This window comes from Crocodylus porosus, unplaced genomic scaffold (assembly GCF_001723895.1).
Source record: "Crocodylus porosus isolate Cpor-Errol unplaced genomic scaffold, CroPor_comp1, whole genome shotgun sequence".
Classification (NCBI taxonomy): Eukaryota; Metazoa; Chordata; order Crocodylia; family Crocodylidae; genus Crocodylus; species Crocodylus porosus.
This window is the reverse complement of record NW_017728947.1, coordinates 84,792,633-84,805,505: the sequence shown is the minus strand read 5'-3', so window position 1 is coordinate 84,805,505 and position 12,873 is coordinate 84,792,633.

The following is a 12,873-nucleotide window of genomic DNA, read 5'->3' as shown; positions in this document are numbered from 1 at the left end:
AGGAGGGGGCAGCCAGGAAACAGAGAGGCAGAAAGCTGGGAGATCGGGGCTGAAAGCTGGGAGATTGGGGCTGAAAGGAGGGGCAGAAAGCTGGGAGATCAGGGCTGGAATAAGGCAGAAAGAACCAAGGGAGAAAGCTGAGAACTCAAAGAGGAGGGCTGGGAGGTCAGTCAGACAAAAACCCAACTTGGGGTTTCACAATAACAGTTTTATTAATCAGGCAGCATACTAGACAGCCCCATGAAATTATTGGTTCTCTCTCTCTCTCTCTCTCACACACACACTCTCTCTCTCTCTCTCTCCCACACACACACATTCACCCACACAATGGTAGCAGGAGAGGAAAGGCTTGGTGGAGGGATTGGAGTCAAGATGCATGGGGACTGAGTCCAGGTGCTTTGCTTGGGGAAGGAAGGTGTGTGATAACTACCAATCCTGAGCTGTGAGTTAATCCTCAGTGGCCAGTCAGGGTCTTCTCCAGCAAGGTATGGGAAGTACATGTCCAGGCAAGGCCAGTTCTGCTCAAATGTATATGTGCAGATCCAGGTGTCCTTATTGTCTGGTGGGACACAATGGTGGGGTTGCTGGTTTCTGTAGAGTTTTTATCCATCAAAAGCTGGATTTTGCCTCTGTTCCTGGGTGAGGTCTGTGGTTCCTGGGTGAGTCAATGCAAGGCAATAGTCTAGTCATTGAGTTGATAGTTTTGTTGTTACTGATCATTCACTAGAGGCCTGATTCCCTTATGCCTCAAGCACCCTCATTCATTCCTGTTCATTCAGGAACCAATTTACATGAGACTGGCTAGACACGAGTCACAGTTACAACATACTATACAATAGGTTATACCTGGGCAGAAGACACAAGATGGAGGCTTGACATACAAAATGGAATCTTGACGTTACTTTACAGACACACGCCTAAATCTTACAATATAAAACAGTAAAAATCAATACAAACATAATAATGTGTGTGTGTGTATATGTCTACACACACACACACACACATACATTTACAATATTAAAAGGGGCTTATAACAATAATAGCATTACAAGAACTTAGCTTACCTATGACTGCTTATAAGAAAGGGCAGAGAGAAAGTCAGAAATGGTTGGGGAAGGGGAGGGAATGCATTTTTAAATAATAATAATAAAAAAATGGGGGCTTTACTACACATGGATGGAGATTTCACAATCTCTCTGGGTAGCCTGTTCCCACCCTCCTAGCAAGGAAGTTCTTCCTAATATTTGACTCATGAAATTGATTCATCCAAGAAACTGACCTTTGAATGCAATGCATATGAAAATTGGCCCATAAGGTGGAAGGAATCAGATGAAGCAATAACGTCCTTTACTCAAAGCCCAGACTCCTAGGTGAATAGGCAGAATGACTGCTGAAACAGGAATTATGCTCCAGGCTACAGAACAGCAGTGGTGTCATTTTAACAGCCTATTATACCCTTTATGCTGCCTGGTAGGGCTGTGCAAAATTTTACCGGCTGTTTCATTTCGATGCTGTTTTGACTCATTTTGAGCTCAAAATAGCAAAATCTTAATGAAACAAAGGGCTTCGAAACAGGCTTAAAACAAAACGAGGACAGTCAAAATATTTTGAAAGTTTCAAAACATTTCAAGTTTCAAAGCTGAAACTGGGCTTGCCTGCAAGGAAACAGAAAGCAAGGAGAGGGAGGGGGAAGTGAGGGCAGGGACTGCTCTGATATTGACTGTGACTGTTTGGCTGCCTGAAATGCTGCTGGTACTATTGTGCCGCTTTCTAAGTTATTACCTGTTTTAATTTAAAGTGGTGGACCAGTCTGAGGCTGTAGGGGAGGAGGAGACCACACTGGGTCACACTACCATGTCATGTAGAGGCCCCAGCGCCAGTGAGGGCGCACCTTAACACACACTCACAAAATCAGATGTCATGAGTTTTGCTGGTCAGCAGCTTGAGGTGCAGTTTCCCAGAATCCCCTGTACCTATCTCCTTGAAACCTGGCATGATTCATGGCCTCAGCAGGGGCTACTACCTCTGCGGTTTTCACCCCCCTGTGCCTTCACACTTACAAGTGACATGAGTTTTGCTTTCAAAATTTTGAGGTTCAGTTCCCCAGAAATCCCTTTACCTATCTCCTTGAAACTTGTCAGGCTTCATGCCCTCAGAAGTTTCTAGCTTCTGTGCTATTTTTTCATCCAAATCTGCCAAAAATAACAAAATTATAGACAGTTTTGTGCTTACCCATTATAGCCTATGGGCAAAATGTCAAAACAGTGTCAAAACAGCTGATGCTGCCCATAGGTCATGAAGTTGACCCATAGGCTGCATGAGGGGCACTCTGAATGGCCATGTGTGCTGTATACAGCATCTGTTGCAGCTCATTTCCCAAAGCAGAGCTGTACTGCACCACATGCAGTGCCCACTCTGGAAACTCCAGTCTGTGAGTCCTATCTGGTTCACAGACCAGTCCCGCACCACTCATCCAGCTCATAAGGCCAGATGACTTTGACAACCCCACTCTAAACACACCTAGCCAAATCACCTTGGTTTCCATTTATTTGGAGACCCTGTATACTCAGAAGCCACTTAGAAGAAAAATGGGAAAAAACCTGCTCTATTCACATGTGCAGGATAATAGACCAAAGAGATTCATAACCCATTCAAGTGTAAAATTGGGGAATGGGCAATTCATATGTGTTGGATGCAATTGCTGGAAGATTATTACAATCTAAAGAAAAATGATCATATTGGAACAGCCTGTATTCAATATTTACAACCTGAATTAAGAAGGCACATTGGATCATTTGGTAATGAACCAGCAGCATTCCCCCAGAACGGTGAGCAGGGACATATTGAGGCAAATATAATTTCTGAGAAACTTGTAGGGGAGATTATAAGGAATCTGATAAAAATGAATATTGTTATATAAATATAAGTTGGGCTCTGCCTACAGAAATTGTGTGAGAGCCCAATGAGGCAGATGGAAAAGCCATGATGCACAGGCAAAACTCAAGTATTTATTCAGTGACATCAAAAAGAGGTTGTAAGTCTCTTAAACAAGTAAGCAAAATCCACCTGCAAAATATACTGTTGTATGTGACTTAAGGAATTAGGCTCTTTTGGGATACCACAAGCAGCTGGTGAGTTGAGGGGGACACAAGCACAAGAGAAGATACTATTAGCTCTGAAAAATGTGCAAAATTGTCATTGTAGGTACAAGAGTATAAAAACCAACTAAGTGCATGACATAGACACATTTATTGACAATGGGGGCAGGGGAAAATGTATTGGGATTCAGCTGAGTTAGAGTATTTTCATGTATGTCATCCGATTAAGGGGGAGCAGGTTGTCACTACCTGACTGGTGGCTGCTTGGCATGGTTGGAAGTTAGAACATCAGGGAAACATACTACATATATATCAAAGGGATTAGGCACAGTGGAATTTGCTTCTCCCTTGCTTCCTACTTCTACCCGCAAGACATCCTGAGTTTTCCCTATCTATATGCTGTTTTTGGAGGAAAATATACAGCACAAAGTTAAGTTAGTGAAGAGAAAGATTCAGTCCTTGAGACCGTACATAGACATAGCCTAACCAACCATCACTCTTTCACATCATTTTTTAACGTCAGTGGTTCTGCGCAGAGTACCACCCCCCCCAAGCCTCTTGATTCTCTCCTGCCACGACTTGGATCTTAATAGAAATAGGGAGGAAGGGGGTGATATTTGAGAGAGTACCAGCGGGAAGTACCACACTGGATCAGGTATAATGCAGGTGCTTTTATTTAGCTCTTTTCTCTTCTATTATTTACAGGAACCAACTTTGGAGGAGGAAGCAGTCTGACAGACCGATCTCGGGCCCCTCCCCACAAGTCTCCGGACTGATCCCAGTCCACTAATACAATTGGTAAGTCCCACACAAAGTCCCAGTATCCGCTGCTAATTATCTCATTAGCGGCTTATTACAGCCGCCGCCTGCGTCTTTCTCCCGCAGCCGTCGTGCAGGCTCCGTGGCTCTCCCACAGTCGGGGCTTGCCCTCTTGACCCTCAGTGTCTCTTCCTACTTAGGATGGGTTCTGGCTTCCCCAGACTCTTTAGGTTGTCCCTCCCCGCTGTCTTTTCAGATCGGCGTAGCCTCCCCTTTCCTTAATGCCGGCTGCGGCTCCAGCCTGTGGCGTGGCTCCGCTTCTCCCCGTGCTCACCAAAATGCAGCTCAATTACTCAGGCAGTCGTCCATCTTGTATCTGACCTGTCTTCTGGAGTCCCAACCTCATGGCTCTCTCTGGTATCCCAGGCCAGAATCCTTTCCCACTTTTCCTCCCCTGGGGTCTCAGTTAACCCTGAGCTTGTCCTCTTGTGCCCGAAGGCAATTTCTCCTTCACCTTCTCTCCCTCTTATCCTTCGGGTCCGGGCCTCGTTGGTTCTCCATGGGCGGGGTCCACCCCCACCTTGTAATTGTCTTCAGCTGCCCCTGTTACTAAGGAGCAGGGGCTCAGTCAGGGCCCTGTTACACTTAATACTGAGGGTTCTGTCATTCATAATTTTCTCAAACATTTACCTTCAAAATGAAATCTGCCAAATATGGTCACTTGTCTAAGATAGAAGTTTTTCCTTACTGTGCAGAAATCTAACCAAAAATTATTCACTTATTTTTTTGACAATGAGGAGAATTAAAAGGTGCATGTAAAGGATGATAAAAATAGAAGTTATATTTTGTATGGACTAGTGTTAGAGTCACTTCTGGTAAAATCAGGATGCTGAAAATTAGCAGCGGAATTGTCTTAGGTATTGTAATGTACTGTTTGAAAAAAAAACAGTATTATAATAAGGCTCTATTAAAAGGCACACACTCAAGAAAACAGAGACAAATTTGCATATAGAAACTTAATGTTACAATTAACTGACTTTGGAGCACTCATATGCTCAAACTTAATGCTACCTTACAGCTATAAAGAATGTTCTAGAACAGGAATGAAAAACATTTTGCAGCAGGGGGCTGCTTTAATGTAGCATAGATGGAGCCCATCTCACAGTGCCACTGCAGCTGCTTCTTCTCACCACCCCCAGCTCCATTGGACAGAGATGGCCCACAGGCTGTAGACTGACAACCTTTGTACCTAGGGCAAGCCAGGTGAGATATTTAACTTTAAGTAAACTACATCAATCCATTGTAACTCAATTCTGGACCACGTATATTTGGGATGGGAAACTAAGACTTTTTTTATTGATCTCCCTTCTGACCCTGCTGTCCTTCCAGTTGCTTCCAGATGCTGGTTGCTGGCAGAAAGGAGTAAGAGGATTCCTTGCATTCCCTCTGTTCAGTGTGAAACTGAACAATGATCTCTCTTCTATTTTCTTAATGAAGTATGTATATTTTCTTTCCAGGAAGTAGGTTTTGGGCCTAAACAAATAAACTCGTTGTGCCCTATGATGTCAGAAAGCCTTCCTCAGCTGAAGAACTGCTGCCTTCACTCCCCTCCCCTTTAGGGGGGTAGGACTGAGTCCTGGTACAGGAACCATCCTGACCACCTAAAAGGAAGGATGAGGATCAGCCAACCTGCAGACCCTACCAAAGTGGCAGGCTTCCATGGACAGGTACTGCCTGGGGGTGCTGCCAAAGGATCATACTTAAGGGCAACTGTTAGCATTGCCATTTGGTGGGGATCGAGATGGGGATGGAGGGTCCTTCTGTTACATGTTTCATAAATTTCATAGATTTCATAGATATTAGGGCTGGAAGAGACCTCGTGAGATCATTGGGTCTAGCCCCCTGCCCCAGGGAAAGGAAGTCAGCTGGGGTCAAATCACCCAAGCAAGATAAGCAACCAAGTATTTCTTAAAGGTATCCAGAGTAGGTGCTTGCACTGTTTCTGCGGGGAGTCTATTCCAGACTCTGGAGCCTTGGAGGGTAAAGAAGTTTTTCCTTAGGTCCAGTCTAAAATGGTCTAAAGCTTGTGACCATTAGACCTTGTCTTCCCTTGGGGTGACCTGGTGAGCAGACACTCTCTCAGTTCCTGATGCACGCCCTTTATATATTTATAGGCTCCCACCAAATCACCCCTGAGCCTTTGCTTCTCCAGGCTGAAGAGTCCCATGCTCCTCAGCCTCTCCTCATAAGGCCTGTTCTCTTGACCTCATGCACATGGCTCTCATCTGGCCTCTTTCAGTTTTCTCCACATGCTTTCTAAAGTGTAGAGCCCAGAACTAGATGCAGTACTCCAGCTGCAGCCTCATCAAGGCTGAGGAAAGTGGGAGGATGACTTATTGGGTCTTGCTTGAGATGCATCAGTAGATATAAACCAGAGTTTTATTTATTTTGCCAGCTGCAGCACTGCAGTGGTGATTCATGTTCATCTTGCAGTCAGTCATGGCCCCCAAGTCTTTTTCAGTCATGGTGCTAGTGAGTGTAGCACTGCCGAGTCTATAAGTATAGTGAGGGTTTTTTCTCCCAAGGTGGAGCACCTTGCATTTCTCTATGTTGAATGTCATCAGGTTTTGATCCACCCACCTTGTGAAGCTATTTGGGTTAGCCTGAATTTCCAGCCTATCCACTAGCATGACTGCACTTCTCTACAATTTGGTGTCGTCTGTGAACTTAGCCATTCCTCTTCTGACACCTGAATCCAGATGATTTATATGAATATATTAAAAGGACTGGTCCAAGAACTGAGGTGTTGCGTCATGCACCATGTTGACTCGGTTCCATCGACTATCACTCTCTGGGTCTGACCATGGAGCCAGTTCCCCAGCCATCAGACCATAAGTTTGTTGAGGCTGCAGTCCCCCAATGTTACCAATGAGGACATCATGGGCAACCAAGTTAAAGGCTTTTTTGAAATCTAAATATATGACATCAACCTCTTTTTCTTTGGCCATAGGAGAAAATGAGGTTGGTCAGGAAACCTACCTGCAATGAAGCCATTTTGGGTATCTCTCAGAATGTTGCTTTCCATTAGCTTGTTATTGATAGTTTCTTTGATTATTTTTTAAATATATATCCAGGGATTGAGGTCAAACTGATTGGCCTGTAGTTCCCTGGATCTTCCTTCCTTTCTTTCTTGAAGATAGACACCACATTGACCTTTTTCCAATCTTCAGGAACCTCTCCTGCATGTCACAAGTTCACAAATAACCACACCACTGGTCATGTTATGATGTCAGCCCACTCTTTTAGCACTCTTGGATGCATTTTTGTTTTAGGGTAATTTTTAAGTGCTGTGTTTATTGGTAAATGGGGAGGAGTTAGGTGTTTGGGATTTTTCTGTAGGAGAGGGTATGTGGACTTTGAGTGGATGCTGGAGGATTCTAGGGGTCAAGTGGGCCATGGGGATGGGAAGGGTGGGCAGGGAGTGGGTCTTGTTTGGTAAAGGTTTTATGTATCTAGAGGTGAGTGGCAGCTGGGAGGCACATTTAGGTTCAGTGAGGGGTGGGGGGGTTATGTGCCAGAGTTTGAGCAGAGAGGGGAAATAGAGGGGGACAGAGGGAGAGCTGGAGTTCTCAGGTTTAGGGATGTTATATAGGGAATCCTTTCCATGGCTAATTTATTTAAAGCTTCTCTAAGCATTTTTGATAGGGTGGGATATAAATCTAATAAATACATCAAAAATAAAATAATGGGTAATTCACAAGAGTTAATTGCTATAGAGTGATGTCAGTCTTTTGTAATAAGAATATTAATCTTATTCTGTTCTAAGATTACAAAACCCCAGTGTGTAGAACGTTTGAAGGCCAAGAAAATTGTACTCTATAAATCTATGTATTATGAATAGACACATATCTAATGTGAGTGCTTTGTGCTTTAGAATCCAAGATCCAAATTAGAAGTACTATCCATTATTGCATTTATCTTGTTGTAAACCATAGATTTACTGGCTATTTAGAACAAGTTTTACACTGTTTGAGGCAACTGCAGCATTTAATATATGGTGTGAAAATTTATGATAGAAAATTGTGATGCATAAATATTTCTAGACAGAAAAAGTGAACATTTATAGTATAGGACATGGCCTCAAGAAAACAATAAATGAAAAAATGTGCAAGTGAGGTCTGCAAAGTAAGCAAGAGTCACAGACCCACTTTATGTCATTATTTTGTGAATTGTGGAAGTGGGGATGGGTAGCAGATTACCCTATGAGTTCAAAGCCTACCAGGAAATTGCCATGAATAATAATGTGCAATTCTCCACAATGTGGGTAAAATCAAATCAAATGTGACTCTTCCAAGCATTAAGGATTTTTTAAAAAGTGCATGTCTCATGAAGAATTTTAAAGATTTATTATGGTGCAGAATAGAGGAGGAAACTTTTCATTTTCTAGGATTCTTCCATAAGGGTTATACTTTTCTAATAAAAGAGTTATACTTCCTATGCAGGTGCAAATACAAGCACATTTTGGATGAAATTGTTACAGTGACTTCATTAAGTATGTTTATTTCACCTATATTATTATATTATGTTCTGACTGATCTTTTTGCCTGTACCCCAAAACCAGTCAAAACCACCTCCTTCCTATGTGGGACAGTTTCCACTGTTTGTGAGAAATACAGGTTCCTTCTCCTTTCTGGTGGTACAGAAGAAATACAATGGCACAGCTGTATTTGGTTGGAAAGGTGCTTCTCTGGCTCTATCAGCTCCTTTTTTTGCCTTTTTCTCTGTTTATATAGCATATTAAGAGGTCTAGATGATGACAGATATATTTCTATAGTTTTAATCTCCAATATTAATTCAGTCTTTTTTATGTTTTCACTTCATCTCTTCATTTTGTCAGAATGGCTCTGAATAAGTCTGGTTAGGGCTTTCCCCAGGCCTTGTCTGTAGGTAGAAGCTTTCACTTGTGTCTTTTCATGCTACAGTTGCTATTCTGTATCTTTCAGTTCAGTCTTCCTCTGTGCCCTTGTTATTTCCTACCTTGATTACAGTGTTTATAATTAGCCAAATCCAAAAGTCATTATTTGAGTTTTTTTAATATTCAACAGGCCTCTGCTTATGTTGGTGAGTACTTAAGATACAAAAGTGGTCCTATCAAGATTGCTTGGTAATACGGAGTTCATTGGGCATGTCCAGATGAGCGTGGTCATGTGGTCAACACATTTGCAGTGGCACATACCACACAATCTAATGTTCCCCACACTGCCCAAGCCTGCACTGCTGGGTTTTTTTTTCCCTGCATGAAAATCCAGGGGTAAAAAAAAAATAAAAAAAAAACCACAGGGAAAAAACCCAAAGCAGCACATACTGGGGCAGCATCTGCTACTAAAACGCAGAGCCAAGTTGCTCAGCACTCCAGTGACCCCCTCCCCCTGAACCATTCCCTGTCCTGCAGCCACAGGCTCTAGTGGGAGCAACAGCCAGAGCAGGACTCCAGGCAGGAGTTGCCACAGCCTCTGCCTGCAGGTCCACGCTGGAGCTGTTGCCAGTGCCAGGGGTTCAGAGCTGCTGCCCACTGGATGTGTGGCATGGTCCAAGCTCCAGGGGTGGGCCCTTGCCCCCCATGGCTCAGTCTGGCTGCAGTTGCACCCAGCAGCCACAGCCTGCTGTGTTGTGCACACCCAGCCTGACTCAGGCACTAGTTTTGTTCGTGCCAACACTGGGGCCCCTGGGCCATGAGTTAATCTGCCTGTCTGCATTCTGGTTACTGCACAGTTATTTAGTACTTGTTTATACAGTTATGTATACAAGTGTAACTGGCTGGAGGGCCACACCCAGACAGTGGTAGTGGACGGGTCATTTTCGACCTGGAGGGATGTGGGCAGTGGGGTTCCGCAGGGCTTGGTCCTCGGGCCCGCACTGTTCAACATCTTCATCAGTGACTTGGATGAAGGGGTAAAAAGCACCCTGTTCAAATTTGCTGATGACACTAGGATGTGGAGGGATGTGGGCACGCTTGAAGCTAGGGCTAAAATCAGACCTAGACAGGTCACAGGGGTGGGCAGATGAGAATAGGATGGGATTCAACACTGACAAGTGCAAGGTGATGCACCTGGGGAGGAAGAACTAGCACCATACCTACAGGCTGGGGAGCTCCCTTCTCATCAGTGCAGAGGCAGAAAAGGATCTTGGAGTCATCATTGATTCCAAGATGAATATGTTCAGGCAGTGTGGGGATGCAGTCAGGAAGGCCAACCGCGCCTTGTCATGCATCCACAGATTCATCTTAAGCAGGTCCAAGGAGGTGATCCTCCCCCTCTATGCGACACTGGTCAGGCTGCAGCTGGAGTATTGTGTCCAGTTCTGGCTGCCGCACTTCAAGAGGGACGTGGACAACATGGAGAGGGTCCAGAGGAGGGCCACTCGCATGATCAGAGGGCAGTAGGGTAGGCCCTATGAGGAGAGGCTACAGGACCTGAACCTGTTCAGCCTCCATAAGAGAAGGCTGAAGAGGGATCTAGTGGCCTGTTACAAACTAGTCAGAGGGGACCAGCAGGCATTGGGAGAGTCCCTCTTCCCCTGAGCACTACCAGGAGTGACTAGAAATAACGGTCACAAGCTGGCAGAGGGTAGGTTTAGGCTAGATATCAGGAGGCGCTACTTCACAATCAGGGTGGCTAGGGTCTGGAACCAACTTCCAAGAGAAGTGGTGCTGGCTCCTACCCTGGGGGTCTTTAAGAGGAGGCTGGATGAACAGCTTAATGGTGTTGTTTGACCCCTGTATTCTTTCCTGCCATGGCAGGGGGTTGGACTTGATGATCTGCTCAGGTCCCTTCTGGCCCTACTACCTATGAAACTATGAAACCCAGGCAGTACTCCAAGACGTACCCCGTCTCCACTTGAAGGGATCAGAGCAGGTGCAGGTACACTGTGGGAGGTGTAAGGACCCTCCTTCCCTTATAGAGCAGAGCCAGATCACCAATGGGGACTTAACCGTAGTCCTTTTAATGAGGAACACAGTAGTGGGAACATAACACATATAAACCAGGGGGTACTGGGGACACTATAATGTCCCAAGGGGGTGGGATTCAATAAAGGTTAGGAATTTATATTCATAGACATATTCATCCAGGTGACAAAAGACCGGTTCAACAAAGTATAAAACAGAAACAGCCCAACAGACAATACTGGTTGGCAAAATATAAAATGTACAAAATACAAAACATGAAATAACAAGAGATATTGGGTATAGGTAGCTGGAGGGGGGAAAGAGGGAAAACACAATGAGCCCCTTCTACTGCAACAAGAATTTGTCCTTGTCATTTTACTGACCCTTACTTGGCCCAGCTGGGACTTCAACTAAGATCTCCCACATAGTAGGCAGAAGCTCTACTACACAGCCACCAGTGCTGGCCCTATGCTAGGCATTTTGATCTTCCAGAAGCCCCTGCCTCATGTCAAGCTTCCTGGGCCTCTTGCTGGAGGAGCTGGAAACCTCTCAGGTCACTGCTCATATCCTGGCTGGAGCTGGGGAACCTCTGCTGCTGGCTACAGCCTCTCATAGGGGATCCTGGAGCCCAGTGGGGAGCCTCTCCTGCCGGCCACGTGCTGTACTGCTGAGGGTCCAACTGTTACTTGCAGGTCCTGCTCCTTCAGGCTCTTCTGGGGCAACTGCTCCCACCCTGCTGGACCAGCTCTTGCCAGCTCTTTGAAACGCCTTCCTCATGGTCCTTCACTAGTTTCTCCCAAGTCGGCTGTGCTGCCCCTTTTATCCCCCTCTGGGTGACCTAGGGGGCCAATTAGGGGAGATGGAGGGTGAGTCTCTGGGGCCTGATTGGTGAGGACAGGGAATCCCAAGCCCTCCAATCATCTTTTACCCTTTCAAAACCCCTGGGCCAAATCACCACCAGCTAGCCCATCACACAAGTACTAAATGAGTGCATTAATGACTGCACAGTCAGTGTCTCATGTAGATGCAGCCTGTGACATTTTTCCAGAAGCAGTAAATGTTGGGATGGAGCAAACTAAGAAACTTGGGAAGGACAAGTTTTTAAATACTCCATTTACTTCTAGGTTTTGGCCCACACCATGTCATGAAGTGTCTGCATTGTCCAAACCTAATTGGCTCATCTTTAATTCACTGAAAAACATGGATTTCATTGTTGGGTAAATCCCTTGAAAGAATTTTCTAGCTACTGAAGATGTGCTACATTAAAACATGACTGACATCTGTGAGTGCCCAGATGCATCAATATTTTTCTTCCAGTTTCAACTTGTAGTAGGCCAAGTCATAAAAAATACATAATTGTTCAAATTCACTGTGGGAAGCTTTCAGGAGAGCAAAACACTACATTTATGTATACACATCTGTCAGTTTATTTAAGGTCCTGGTGCATAAATGTGCAAAAGGGCATAACATAAGAAAGTGAAAGGAAGCACATGGATCAAACCTACTATCTTCATTTTACCATTCTCAGCTCATCTCCCCAGGCTCTATATTCCAATGGTACACATGTATATTTTATGGATTTATATAAAATGAAAACTTCAGAAAGAAATGCCATTTTCAAATAAAGCTTGAGTACAGCAAAGCAAATGAATCCATTTGTGCTTCTAAGTATATTACTGCATGAAGCTTCACATATTTAGATGTGCTACAGATTAAAAGTATAAAATCTTAATATAGCTAAATAAATGTAATTAAATAGTAATATAATCAATTGTATAATTATACACTCATGAAAGATAACACAGGTTTAAAAGTATACACAAATTTGAAACATTTTGCTTAAAAGATTTTTATCCCTTTTTATTATGATGTAGAGTAATATTTTGTCAATTAAAATTTAGTGTCTTAGTGAATGATGACCATATTTGTAAATGCCAAAGGCACTGAGGGCAGATGTCTGAGAGCCTTTTGGTTCTTGTGTGACTCATTAAGGAAACAGTAAGAAGTGCCCCCTGTCAGTCATTGTATTCTGGTCAGTGAATGTCCATCCAACTATGTCAAATTGAAAAA